A 15,044-nucleotide genomic window follows, 5' to 3' on the forward strand; every position below is an offset into this window, starting at 1 on the left:
AATCATATTCTCTCCAAATACTACGTACTTATACTTAGTCTCAAAATATCAGATTCTAACAATTTTATATTCACCTTTTGAATCATACATTTGCTTAAGAACATAAATAGCTTCACATATAGGAGTTATTCAAATATAGTTCCATCTGTGTCTTTGTGAATGAGTTTCTTTCTAGCAGGAGTATCTACAAGTGAACCTGACCATATTTTTAGATATAGTATACATATTGTTCCCTGGCAAATAAACATATTTAGTAAGACTTGTAATTGGATACATAAACTTCTAAGTAGTCATGGCCTTTTAATCACTTACTTAAGTAACTACAACATAAACAATTCAGAGAAATGAATGCACTTAACTCATGATAACTCTGCCAAGTAAGGCTGTAATTAAGTGTTCTATGATCATGTTGCTGCTCCTGCATGTCAACTCCATGCACATAAATGTAATTCTGGGTAGCTATGATTTACATTGCTTATAAAAACTAGTGAAGCTTTTCACAGAGAAGAGAATCTTGAAAATGACAGTAGAAGGCAGGTTAAAACACAGGTTTATTATAAGTAGATAATATTTTTTTTGACTGAGCTGACAAACATTCTTTATTTAATAAGAAGGGAACATCTTCTCTTATGTTATAAATTACTACTTCCAAAAATGTTCTTTAATCTATTGCTTATTGGAGATTGATTATATAACTCAACTTCCCAGCAACATTCATCAACCACATTTTATATCTGAAATATTTAGATTAAATATCTTTAATAATGAAGTATCTCACTTCATTTATATTAAAATACAAGTTTTCTATTTCATAAAAAGTTTATATACAACAGTAAAAATGAGTGTAACTTGAATGCACGTGTGTGTGTATATATATATATATGTGTGTGTGTGTGTATATATATATGTATATATATATATATAATTTCATAATAGTTTTTCTTTTAAGATTGATTTTTATTATTTTAACATGTGTATCTGTGTAAAAAAATGCTACATGTGTAGGAGAGCCTGTGAACAAAAGAAGGTCCTGGATCCCCTGAAGTTTTGCTTCCAGGTAGTTGTGAGATATAGGTTCTGGGAACTGTTCTTGGTTTCTCTGATATAGGTTCAAGCACTCTTACCTGCTGGGCCATCTCTGTAACCCCCAATTTCATAAATATTTTCAAATATAATGACCTAAAATAACATTGTTATTCAACTATGTTTGATATTACCTTTAATTACATTCTTCAAAGTAGGATTGGAGTCACCTTTTAGAATTCTTTCTAGTGAATAAGTCATGCTACTCATAGAAGATGCTTCTAGCTGACATTATTATTTTGTATTGTATACTACAAGCTTACCATATCCTGTGCATTGGCTAATTCATCCTGCATGCTGAATTACATACTTTCTCCTCCTCTGTGTTAAAGGTAGGACAGACCTCCAGGCTATCATCTATTACTTATTATTATGGTTATAACAGTAAGTCATTAGGAGTTGGTTTAATGCCATACCCATTTAGAGAAGTTATAGTAATTGGGTCTATGACTGATCTAGACAAGTTGTTGGTCTTAAAAATGGTCACAGATATAGGTTTCAATGCTAGGAACAGAAAGTAGTTGGTTACTCCCATGACATTTTTTTTTCACTATTAAACAAGTGACAGGTCTTGCCAGGTTGGTTGTTACTGTAGCTCTCAAGGTTCACAACAGGATAACACTGATAGTTACTTATCCTGGCCGGTGTTTCAGCACTATGAAATCTAGCCAGACAAGATGAGTGTTCCACTTGAGTACCAGTGTTATTTTTCTGTGTGATATGGCTATGATAAAAAAAACAAAACAAGAAAAACATTATAAGGCAAAAAATCATAAATTATTACAAATGCCAGTATGAATGTGTGTGTGGTAATAATTTAATAAAAAAAAGGAGGCACAAGAAAGATTTAAGGGAAGGAGGGAGATGTGATATAATTATATTACAGGAGCAGAAATACAAGAGCTCCTGCTTCAAAAAGGTGGAAGGAGAATGCCAACTTCCAAAGATACCTGCTGATATCTTCCTGACCAATACACACACACATGCACATGTACGTGCACATTCCATGGTTTCTCAATCTCTCCACTTTGACCAGTCATGAATCTTTGTTCTAATTGCCATCTATTACTGAGAGATGCACTAGTCTATAGGTGTAATAATGTCATTAGCAGTTGGTTTAATACTATATTAACTTAGCAATTTAAGCTATTTAAGGGATTTATCTATACTTGCATAACACACCATATTCATCCAGGAGGCCTGCAAATCAATATCATATAGAGGAGGGTGTCTACTTTTGGTTCCCAAGAACACTATGCTCTTAGATTGGCCTTTGTTGCATATCATATTACCAATCACAGGAAGCATGCAATCACTAAAATGCAATCACTATAAAGAAAGTAGCCATACTATGATTTCCTCCCATGGATGCCCCACTTTCAAACAGGGGCCATGTAACCATACTTTTCCCAATCATCTTTGACTCTCTTGGTTCCTGTTTGAATGCCAATTATGTTATGTTACTTTTCTTGAGGAGGAATGACCAAAAATAGTTATTGACCATAGATAGGACATCAATAATAACACAAAGAAATTATTTCACCAAAATCTATTTTTAGATAACTAATAAACTTACTGGAATTACTGATAAGAGCATAGAAAACTCAAATATGTTCACAATGCCAAAACTTCCAGCTCAGAATGTATGACAGCTCACAATATCTGTATCCCTGAGCTATTTGCTTAATATGTTGGCAGCCTTCAGCCTCCACGGAAGCCTCTTCTCTCCAGCAGTTGTCTAGCCATTTAACTGTAGGGAGAGACCTTTTGGTTTTAGAAGCTCCCTGAATCTCGGAAAGTTACATTTTCCTTTTTAGTATAACAGTCTTCTTCCTCTCTCCAAGATTTTCATAACCACCTGGAAATCTCCACTTATTTTCCCAGTGCGTAGTGACTAAGAAGAAAATCACAAGATTTCTTCACACAAAAGGTGAGAATTGGAGTCACAGGAGTTTCAGGGATTGGAAATTGTGGGATCGTCATTAGAGCCCAGATGCAGCTGAATGAAGTTTTCGAGATTCTAGCCTTTGGTCTCATCTCTGTATCCTATCAATTCGACTTCATAAAAATGTTTATCAGGCTATAAACTTTTCTCTGTCTTGTCCATTTTCTTTCATAGTTTACCAGTTATTCTGGGCTCAGAACTACTTAACTTGATTGAGATTAGGCACAAATTCTGAACCCTCACATGTGTTTCATGTTAGGAAATTCTTTGAGTTGTATAGGAAAGATGATCTGGTAGAGAGGATTAATTTGGTGTGTTAGGATAATTTCTAAGCACACATGCAAGGAACTTTCTCTGGACATTGACTTTTTTTTTTTTAAAGCAATCATTATCTGGTTTATGTAAGAGTCTCAAATTCTAATTTTATAGAGAAAATGCCCTCTTGACCCAGGGTTCCTCACATGACAGTGGTATACTACTACTGGGGACTTTTCTTGCAGTGAATATGCCTTTAGGCAGTTTATTTGCACACTGTTGCTCTTTACAATACAATATAACGAAGGCAGTGGAGGAAGGCAAGGCAATAGAGTTATTCCATACACAGTTCCAAAATATAAATAAAAACATGCACTTTTAAAACAATAATAGGTTTGGGTATTAGCAAAAAGACTTAACCTTTTTGTTTTTCCCTTGTACAGTAGTCTAGTTCCTTTGTAGACATTGGAAGGGTCAAAATGAAGACTGGCACTATGAAAAAGCAATTATAAATTTAACTTTGGAGAAAAAGTCTAACCTAATAAAGAGACATTTAAATACCAGGATTTGTAGAAAATTAAATCAAAGGGCAACAAATTAGTGTTTATACCAAATTTGAAGATTTATTTTCCTTTTTTTTTTTTTTTTTTCCAACAGGGTCTCTCTATGTCTCTATGTAGTCTTGGCTATCCTGGAACTTGTTATGTAAACCCGGGTAGCCTTGAACTCACAGAGGTCTTCCTGCTTCTGCCTTCTGAGTGCTGGGATTATAAACATACACAACGATGCCCAGCTTCCTTACTACTTTCTTAAAAGCAATGCAATTTGTTCTTAGTGTGAAAATACTGAAGGAAATATCTGGAAAAGAATCAAAGTCTTCCTTAACTGCCCAGTGTGAGTAAGTAACATTATCAGGCAAATTAACATTTAAGAAGGAAGTATTCACTAATGCTCATCAATACAAGGACACATGGAAAAAATGACAGAAAGTTTTGACATTTTAATTATGCTTACTGAATCTAAAAGCTGCTATGGATGTATTTAGTCAAGCAGCCCTTTTATCAAAACTTAAAGCATACGATGATCATGTAATCGTCTGCCTGCTGATTGGATTTCAGAACTAGTTGATATTGCCTAAGGCTTACAATAAATTCAAGTCCTTATAATAAGCATTAGTACAATATTTAATACATTATAAAACTCTTTGTTGCCAGAAGGCATTACAGGATGAGTCTAACAAGCTGTGTAATAATAAGTAGTATCTGGAAAGTGCATGGGAATAGACCTGAAGGCATTTGCTGAACTGAGACTTAGCTTTAATGTCCTGTGACATGGTTGTACTCTCTGATAAAATTGTGGCAATAACCACTGTCAGAGACTAGATATAGGCAGTGTAGGAATCCAGTGTATGACCCTTCCCAGGCCTGAAGTTTGTCAATGATTATGTAAGAAAGGTTCGATGTTACCATATATTTCCCATAACTGATTAAACCTGGTTCATCACAAAATTTTAGAAAGTGTTTTAAATGTTCAACTCATTGGACACTAGATCAAGAATCAGAGTTTTATCCATGCTATTTCCCAATAATAAAAATAATCCTGAACATTACTACTGACTCAAACATAGCTCAACTGAACTTTCCATTTTGCTGCTCTGTTAGTGAATTTGGCTAAGTCTTATCCCACGACCTCTACTTTATATTCAACAAGGACAATACTTAACACACTTTTGTAGGATTTTCATGAGAAGTAAATGAGATATTTTGTCTGAAACTTGATATTAAGGATTCAAAGTTAACAACATGTATTTCATGATAATTATAATTTCACTGATCATTATTATTACTGGTGTCAAATTAGACCTAGTGGTACAAAATAGATGTCACAATTTTCATAATTATCATTTGACTTTAAATGATTATTATTAACATTAAATTAGACTTACTGAGTCTTTGTGGACATCGGGCCCCTATTATTATCTTTAAACAGATAATCACATTTGGAAGAATGACCATCAGAGGTACTTTATGAAGTGTTCAATGTATGGGAAGCTGTAGATGTCCTCCCAGGCAATATATTCAAACATTTGAGATTATTAATAAAGGGACATTGGAATGGATAGCCACCCATTTCTTCTTCCCCCAATTGAACTTAAATCTGTTCTGCTGTGCTCCTTATTGCATGATCAACATTACAGGGGTGAACGATAGAAAAATATGTCATTATTTATTTATTTAGTTTTGTCTCTTTAAAGGTTTGCTCATGTAGTTCAGACTGGTTCCAAAGTTAGTATGTAGACTATGATGACCTTTTACTTCCGATTCTCCTGTTGCTACTTTCTAGTGCTAAGATTACAGATGTACATCTATGTATCTGTCTATACTATACCATTTTATACTTGGTTGTAGAAAGAACTATTGTTAAAGACTTTAAGGATATATTTGTAGAACACACTGATTTTACATAAGTAATAATGCCGTTATATATTCGTATCCCTGCTAGTGTTTCAATACATCAATAAAACTTATTAAGTCATATGGCATTTGCTATGAAAAGCCCAAAACTCATAGATTTTTTTAGGTGCATTTTTTTTTCTTCTCTAGTATTGTTTCCAAGAGATCTTTATTCAAATTCCATTACCCCTTCTGAATTTTTTTTTTTCAAATTGTTACATACCATATATGGATCCTGACATCTCACTGCCTACTTTTTCTTTTATGTATTTTGTGTGTGGTTTTGTCTTTGTTCTTTCTACTTGAAATCGGAAAAAGAGTGGTTTTATCTAAGAACATCAACAGAAACAGTGGCACACTGTGGATAATAATGGGTGAGTTTAATAAAGGAGAAAAACATAGCTAGATCAGTCTTTCTATTCTTTCTAGTCAAGTGTCCTCTACTGTTGACCTGTTGACCTACTGAGAATTTTATTCATCGTTCACAACATTTGGGCTTTCAAGTAAGTGTTTGTGAAGCTTTCCTATGTGTTCTTACTCAGTTCTAACTTCCTCCATATCACTTTCGTCATATTTAAAGGATGAATTTGCAACTTGATCTTTCTGTTCTCAGTTCTTCTTGGGGTAGAGGATCAGGGTATGTTCACATTTGAAACAGGACTGACAGTTCTGCACCTATGGGCACTCACTTGTTCATTAGGAGCAAAATGGTGAAAAGTACACTGGAAAAAAAGCAATAGGTTTTAATGTTGAGATATAAAAGTTAACTTTTTATTTATAATACGAAGTAGGCTATTGTATTTGTCAAGGAAGAACTAACAATATACTATTTTCACACAAAGTAATCCTCAATACTTGATAGACTTTCTCTGTTACTGTCTTGAAACAAATTGAATCACTTCCAAGACCCTTTATATCAAGTCCTGCACAAGTTAATTTCTCACCTTTTCCTTTCTCCTTATGATTTGCCTCATAGTTAATTAACTTAAATAATCTAATTGTATACACACATGTGTTTTCTTAAATGTTTGTAAGCTATTACTCTCTACAAATAAGGGCAAGATCCATAATTGCAGGGCTAACTTTTAATCTCTGAGCCCTCTCTCCAGCACCACATCATGACTATCTTATTGGTCAAAAATATCAAGAGAGACAGCAATTGGTAACACAGCTAATAAAGAGTAAAACTCAGTTGTGTCACAAAATTAATAGTTAATGATTACTAGCGAAGCTGTTATGTCTCACAAGTATTGATATTTTCCACTGAAATCATTTTGGTCCAAGAGTCTCTAGAATTATAATAAGCCTTTTTATATTAAACTATATGAACTAATAATGAATGTGGTATGTAGCAAAAACACACCAAATTTATTTTACCTAGGCTGAAACATCCTTTACGGATAGGATATGTTATCTAATGCAACACTCTGTAACCGGAGCAATTCCTGTTAGTGTGAATAGGAACTTAAAAGACGGATTGAATGTGAAAACTATGCACCCTTCTTTGAAGGGAAGTAATAAAGTAAATGTTATTCATGTTATCTAACTATCCTCTCAGTTATATTAAATGCCAGTGGCTATGGTATTTTAAAATGAAGAGAGTGAGGTTTACTTTTATGATTTCCTTTATTGTTTCAAAGCCCAGACACATAATTCCATTCTAATTTATGCAAAGGCATAATCAGCTTAAGTTGAGGAACGTCCTTTTGGTGCTGGGCTGTGGTAAACATGTCGAATAATGTCTGGATCATAGATACAAAATTCATGGATATAGCTACATACAATATTCAGTAATTTCAACATTTTTCAACATCTTTTAAGTATGACAAAAATACAGTATTATTAGTTAATATGATTTTATTAAGCACATGGATGTGACACAAATTATAGAAAAGATAAGTCAAAATTATTTATTAAATCTCTAATGTCAAGAATTTATGTACACTTTTTTTAGGACAATTACTTGCAACTAGAACATGACTTTTGAGAAAACAAAGCTTTTAAAGAAATTTTTCATATTCTCTATTTATTATATTATATTTGATACTTGCTTTCATTTTTCTATCATTTTTCTATTGCAATTTAAAAAAATAAATGTACACCATATTAATCTCCTTAGGTCAAGTATGGAGATTTCTAACTTACAAAGAAGACAAGTGCATTATCGCCTTTGTAGGTATTTGAAAACTCCATTAGAGCAAAGATTTGGGATTATGACCTTTGGGCACTATAGTTTTTAAATATACTGTTAATAAGAACAATGAATAATCGGTCATATCATTACACAAATTTCTTTTTTGCTTAAGTTGGTGCATTAAAACAGCAATAACGGCATCCTTCTTTTTTCATCTCTGAACAGTTTAACACAAACTTTTCATGGCAGCATCGTAGCACACATACGTGTGTGTGTGTGTGTGTCTGAACATTTAAACACAAACTTTTCATGGCTGCATCATAGCACACGTGTGTGTGTGTGTGTGTGTGTGTGTAGAAAATAGTGCCTGAATTTTCTGCAGCCTGTAGCCTGCCACCGACATTTGGTCTCCAGTGTCTTTGGCACCAGAGGTCACAAACTCTTTGGGAAGTGTTGCTTCCTGACCTGGAAGCCAACTTGGCGGCCACGCGGCTAGCAAACACTTTCAGTCAGAATCAGGAAGCCGGACCCAACGAAGCAAAACTTTAAATGGCCCTTTCACGAGCAGCCCCAGTTGGCTTTTTCCAGGCGGCCGAGGCCCGCGTTTTCTGCGCTCTCCACGTGTGCGCAGGCGTGCGCTCGGACCCGCGGCTCCCCTCTCAGAGCGACTCTCAGGCTGGCCCACAGGAAGTGGAGGGGGCGAGCGCCGGCGCCCCGCGGGCTCCGCTCCTCTGTAGCGCCGGCGGCGGGGGGGGGGCGGGAGATTAAAGAAAAAAAAAAAAAGGCGGGCGGCGAGGAGCAGCGGGGCGCAGGCGCGCCTCGAGGGGGAGACCTTGCGGCAGGTGCAGCCTCGCAGCATCCCGGGCCGCCGCCGTCGAGGCGCGTGCGCATCGGTGTCCCCGCCGGCCGAGGCAGCGCGAGGCAAGGAGGTGCGAGCGGCGGCCCGGGGGTGGTGCAGGGGTGCGGGGGGAGCGCGGGCGCGCGCGGGCCTGAGCGCGCTCCAGCTCCCGGGGCGGCGCGCGGGGCCCGGCCGGGCGGAGGGAGGGAGGGAGGGGGCGGGGCCCGCGGGGCTGGGCGGGCGGGGGAGCAGGCGCGCTGCGGCCCCGAGGGAGGGCACGGTGCAGCATCGCCTGGCCGCGAGCGGCCGTCTTAAGCCGACAGGCGCGCTGCAGCGTCCCCTCAGGGCCAGCCTCGGAAGGCGACCGTCCCGCGCGCGACACGGGCGCTCTCCCAACTCCCGCGCGGCAGGCAGCCGGGGCACGCGGTAAGCGGCGGGCGCCCGCACGGGCGTGGGGACCGAGGGCTCGGGATCGCCCACTTGCCGGCTGTCCGAGGCCGGCAGGGAGGCAGGGACGGACTGACGGACGGACGCCCCCCGCGGCTCTGGCGCGGCGCCGTGGACAGCTAGCTCGGTTTGTCACCCCTGAGGTGTCCCCCGCGCCGGCGGGAGCGCCTGTCCCGACGCGGGACCTCGCGCTTGACCGGGACGGGGTGGTCGCCTGCAGCCGCCGCCCCGCCCGGGACGCTCTGGCTCGCGGGTTCCCGCGGGAGGTGCGCGACGGGTGCATCGGGGAAGGGGCTGCCCCGGCTCGCGCACACGCGGGACCTCTCTCTCGGTGACCGCAGCGGCGGACTCGCGAGTGGCCCGGGGATGGCGGACGGGGGTGCAGGGCCGGCCGGGCTGGGAGGTGAGAGCTCTGCGGAGTGAGCCGGAGGGCTCCCAGGGCTTGCCTGCTGTGAGGGAGACGCGAGGCCCGGGATGGGTGCTGCCTGTCTGCGGGCGGGGTGGGGGGGGGGTGCAGGAGGAGAGCGCATCCATCGCCCAGCGCTGGCGGATGCAGTGCGTCCGTCTGTCCGGGGCAAAAGGACACCCAGAGGTGTCTGGAGGCAGAACCTGATCTGTGAGCTCCTAGGTTTGAAGGGTTGTAAAGTTGGGGACTGAAAACATGTCACTCTGCAGCTCTTAGGGACAGGATCGCTGCTGTGCCTGTGTCTGGTACCAGTCATCAGCATCTTTCAGAGTTCTGAAGGACGTGAAGGAGGGAGCGGAGGCAGGAAAGTGCTTACAGTTCAGGAAATTAACGAATGTGAAAAGTCTAGGTAGGGGGAGGGGTTGTCACAAGGGAAGAAAGGGGTGACTTTCTTGATCCTCACCTTCCCTGGAAAGTCACAATTGTGACACAGTGTCAGGACAAGTCACAGGCTTCTGTTTCACATGGTTGCTTTCTGAACATTTTCAAAGGAAAGCATTGAAGTTTTTTGTCATCTTAGGCCATCACTTTGTACATCTGCTTTTTTTTTTTCCTCAAAAAATTAATGACAGGAAGGTGTGGCCGTTTGGCTGGATGCCACAAATGCTGTTGCTTCTATCTGTAATCCCATGTTCCCTCAAACAAACATATACAAATAACCCTGTTGGATGTAGGCTTCCTTAAATCATTTGCCCGGGGGGGGGGGGAAGGGGGGGGAAGGGGGGGGAAGCAATTGTCTTAAAAAGGTTAAAACGTTAGAAACTCTTCCTTAGTCATTCCAATAGCATTAACAGTCATGCCTTGGTTGTCCTTAGGCTGTTTTTTTTTTTTTTTTTAATTAACCGGGGGAAAAAATCATACACTTAAGTATGTGGTAAGGAAGAACAGAACTTTTTGTTAATCAAATTAAATTTGAGTCTGAAGTTAACTTTTCCTGAAGAAACTATTTCTTGGTAGCTTGAGGCCTTGCTCTGACCATGTCTGTTTAGCAACTCTGAACTCTTCTAGATAGTATTAGAGAGAATGACCAGTTTATCTGCCACCAGCAAGATTAAGTGCACTTCTAGTGTTGTCTGTGCTATAGGAACATTTTTAAACTGTGAGGAAGAATGTTGGCATTTAGAACACCAGGTCAGCTTTGTTTGGTACGTGTTAATGACTGGACATACTACTGGCCATGCTTCTGCTTTTTTTTTTTTTTTTTCAGTTTTGTGTTTATAATGACAATTAGAACAGCTGTTATAACAAACAGTTCAATAAATACATTTCAATTAGGAATAATCATGTCTGAGCTCAAATAAGCCTCATTTGGCCATGGTACTGCTACTGCCCAAAGCTCAATAAATGCATTTCATGGCAAGATTTTGTAAGTTTTTTTTTTAATAAAAGTTTTCCATAGTTAACTTTTCTAGCTATTTAATTTGGGATATTTCAAGGTACCCATGAGTGGTCCTGGACTTAGTCATCCTTTAAATATTGCTGTTAAACCTAACCTCAATCCTCAGACTCCATTCAAAATAATTTATGGAGTTGCATCCCAAACCAGATTTCTTGATTAATTAAATCTGAAATTCCGGAGTACACCTGAAAATTGCCAAGGCACACACACAATGTCAACTTTTGCCTGCTTATGCAATATGCATTATACGGGCAACATGAGTTGGTGCTTATTTTTATAGGTATTATCTGGGTAGTTCACCCTGTATTAACCACCAGAACTTCAAAGAAAGCCATTGAGATAAGCAGTTTGTAAACCTTCTTCAGAAGTTACTGGATATGCTATTTTCTTTTGTGGTGTCTGGGTGATAAGTATGAATCTATAAAGATTCCACAGTGCCATTTGTTGAGGGGTAGAGAACTAGTTTTTGCTTACACTTCATAGTCTTTGCCTGCTGGCTGAAGTGTTAGAATGGAGACAGAGGTGCCATTCTTCTTTATATGCTTTGTCTGGGTGTGGGTGTCCGTTCTGTTATCAGCTATCACTTTCTGCTGTCAGGCTGGGAGCAGGTCCTGATGCTGTATTATTATCTGTTCTCTCTCTCTCTCTCTCTCTCTCTCTCTCTCTCTCTCTCTCTCTCTCTTTCTCTTTCTCTCTCATCCTAGTGAAATGATGTATCCATTGTCAAGGACAAAGCCTGTAGATTTGCGAGAGATAAATTTTGTTAATGTGCTCTTTGCTGTGCTGAGTGGTTTGACCTGTGTATGCAAGGTTTTAATATGTTTATATACAGAAAACTTTGTATGTGAGATCTTTAGAAGACTATCTTCACTGTAGACAATTTGACTTTTTTTTAAAATTTTGAATTACATTGAATGAATTAAATTAAATTCATTTTAAAATGAATTGTGTGGGTTTGGGTATAGGAGTATAGATTTTTATATACTTCTTTCAGCCAGTATAATGTAGTGTTAAAATCCTCTATCTTGGAAGCTAAGTAAAAGTGTAATTTGATAATCCTGCTAACCATACTGGATGCTGGTTTAATTATTTAAATGTCACTTTGCATACTGCCTAAGGAGGAGCTACATAATCCAATAAATTTGAAAAAAGTCTGTTAGTTTTGAAAACTGTGTTAGTCATATGATCTTAATCTGAAGCATTTCATGAACATATATTCTTTCCTCTAACAAGCATTTATTAACAGCAAAACCAATTGCCAGTCTCTCTGCTCTGAGATTGTGCAAACAATTCTAATTGAGGTAGTTTCTGGGTCTAAGAGGGAAGTCTAGTGCTGTGTGATCTAGAATTATAGGAACTTTTTTTTTTTAAATTATGGGGAAGCACAGTGTCTTGACATTGAACAGCTGCTCAATACACTACAGGGTACTTTTCACATTCATAAGGAACTACTATTAATAAATAGAAGAGAACTGTCCTTTAGTGTTGTGGTGGAAGTGTGATCAGAGTGCCTGAGCAGGTATTTGGGAATGGCTAGTTACTAATTCAAGAAGACTTTAAAGGATTCCTGGAAGGTGACATAAAATCAAGCTTAGCAGACATATGATCCTAGAAGTTTGTTTGCCCCCCTGAGGGATGTGGGTCTCTATGCAGAATTGTTTTTTAAAAGAGGTGAGAGGTCACCTTGCACAGCAGTCTAGAAGGATGGACCTCAGACATCTGAGACAGGAACAGCTTTTATGTATTGGGATGACCTTGATAAGAGGACCTAATATGTAAGTGTTGCTTGAGTGAAGAAGAATGTGTTCCAAGGGATAGAGTCTGCAAGAGCAGGTGATGGATGTGCTAGTGGAATACAGAAATTTGGGATAAGAGACAGATATATGAGAAGTCAAGAAGTCAGGTCCCTTTGGGGGCATGCAGCATCTGAAGCGATATAGAAAGTTCATTAGAGATCTGTATTCAGTTTTGTGAAGAGACGTCCTAGGTTAGACAGTAAGTCGGTAGATTAATGGATTGATGAATGCAAGAATGACAGATATAGCATGTTGCATAAGTGTGAACATTGAAAGTTGATGGGCTTACCAGGAAAGGTACCAAGAGATGGTAGGAAAATAGAAGAAAAATTTGGCAACTCGTTTGAGAAAGAGGGAGAAACAAGCAAACAAACAAAAAACAAAATAAAATGAAAACAAAAAAAAAAAGAGAGAAAGACAGTGGAAAGCAATAGGGCAAGGCAGAATGAGGGGAAAGGAGGGAACTTCAAGAAGTGAGTCATTAGGTGATGAAGGGAAGAATATTAGACATTCCTGCTCTACCTTCCCTCAGTTAAGTTCCATGTCCTGGAGCTTGCAGTTCATTTTCTATCCTTACTCTGCAAAATAGGGAATAAAGCACATGTTTTACAAGGCTTCTGTGAGATAAAAGAGATAGTCTTAAGCATAGTGTCTACAAGGTTACCTGTTTGTTACTAACAAGTGGGAGCTGTTTTAATACAAACAGCCCTTGGGTTTTTGATTAGATGTTTTAGTTCCCAAAGTTCTGGCTGGCTGGGTCTGGAGGTTATTTCAGAAATTTATGAGGTGATCCAGTTTGTAGTGTTTTGTTTGAGAAGCCAGTGGATTAACAAACACTGAAATATGTGAAGGGAGCAGAGAAGCCAGCTCAGAGTTCTGGGGGATGCTGTACTCCCAGAACACCTCTGTTCCAGCTGAACTCTATCTAAACACCAACCATTCCTCAAACTGATGTTGTTGGTACTCTATGTATTGGATGATCTCACAAGCTATTGATTGTTCATTTTAATAGAGCCCGAAGCAAACAAAACTGAAGGTATATATCAAAAGTTAACAAACTATTTCCATCATTTGCTGGGTGAAACCTCTCTGATGACATTTAGCCTAGGCATCAATCTACAAGTATAGCAGAATGTGATTATGAATCATTTTAATTTACTTTTTCCCCCCATGCCTGCTCCTAGGTGTTTGGGGTATCCCACCTCTGAATTCTGGCCCTCAGGGCATGGGTCTTCACCAGTGCCAGTCATTAGTTGCTCACTCCCACAATATCTGCATCATCTTTCCCCCAGCACATCTTGTAGGCAGGGCAAATTGTAAGTTGAAGGGCTTATGGCAGGTTTAGTGTTTCAGTCTTTCTCATGGAATTCTTACCTGGTTACAGAGATGGCTGGTTCAGGCTTCATATCCCCAAGTGCTAGGAGTCTTAGCTAGGATCTTTCTGATAGATTCCTGGGAGTTTCTATTGCTCTAGCTCATCCCGACCTGATCCCTCCTCTACCTATCCCCACCCCAGCTTCCAGCCCCTTTCCCCCTTCTGTTGGCAATGTCCATTGTATTTCCCCTTCACAGTGTGATTCACTTATCTCTACATTGAACACTCTTTGTTATTTAGCTTCTCTGTGTATGTGGGTTGTAGCATGGTTTTCCTTACAACTAATGCCCATTTATGAGTGACTGTATACCAGCTACTGATGAAAACAGATGCAGAGACCCATAGCCAAACAAACTATAATGTTGATCCAGGGTTTTAAACTCAACGTTGTGAACAAGTAATGATTAACCCATACAGCCAGCAGTGGAAGGATGATCATGAAGTTTGTTTTCTTCCCCTCCTCCCCTGAAGCTTATTACAGGGATGTGTAAATATCCCTTATTTTCTGTCTTAATCTCTTTTCTCTATTTGGATGAAGTGATGATATTTTATATCCACAACAAATACTTAAAATGTGCACCATAAATAAATAAATAAATACCTTTTTTTGTGACTAGTGAATATTTTGAGAGTAAATGTTTATGTATATGAGTTGTTTGGTAACTAGCCAATACCTGAACACTGTACATGTTATTTACACATTAATTGGAAGGCATAATAGTGATTAATTGCTTATATGTAATTATGTTTAGCTCAAATTAGTAAGTCTATTAGTCAATCCTATCTATGGTTAATTCATACTCTTTTTGTATAGTACTCTCAGTAGTGCATAGCTTTAGAAAATATAAGAATT

The 15,044-nt window shown here is 39.3% G+C and overlaps 1 protein-coding gene across 1 annotated transcript in view; it reads left to right on the top strand.

Annotated features, from left to right (window-relative positions):
- The first annotated feature begins 8,965 nt into the window (after positions 1 to 8,965).
- Ugt8 (UDP glycosyltransferase 8) overlaps positions 8,966 to 15,044 on the top strand; it is a 68,075-nt gene continuing 61,996 nt past the window's right edge. The window contains exon 1 of the mRNA XM_051185554.1: positions 8,966 to 9,134. The gene's annotated coding sequence lies outside the window, so the exon portion shown is untranslated. The remainder of the gene's footprint in view (positions 9,135 to 15,044) is intronic.

This window comes from Phodopus roborovskii, unplaced genomic scaffold (genome assembly GCF_943737965.1).
Source record: "Phodopus roborovskii unplaced genomic scaffold, PHOROB, whole genome shotgun sequence".
Lineage (NCBI taxonomy): Eukaryota > Metazoa > Chordata > Mammalia > Rodentia > Cricetidae > Phodopus > Phodopus roborovskii.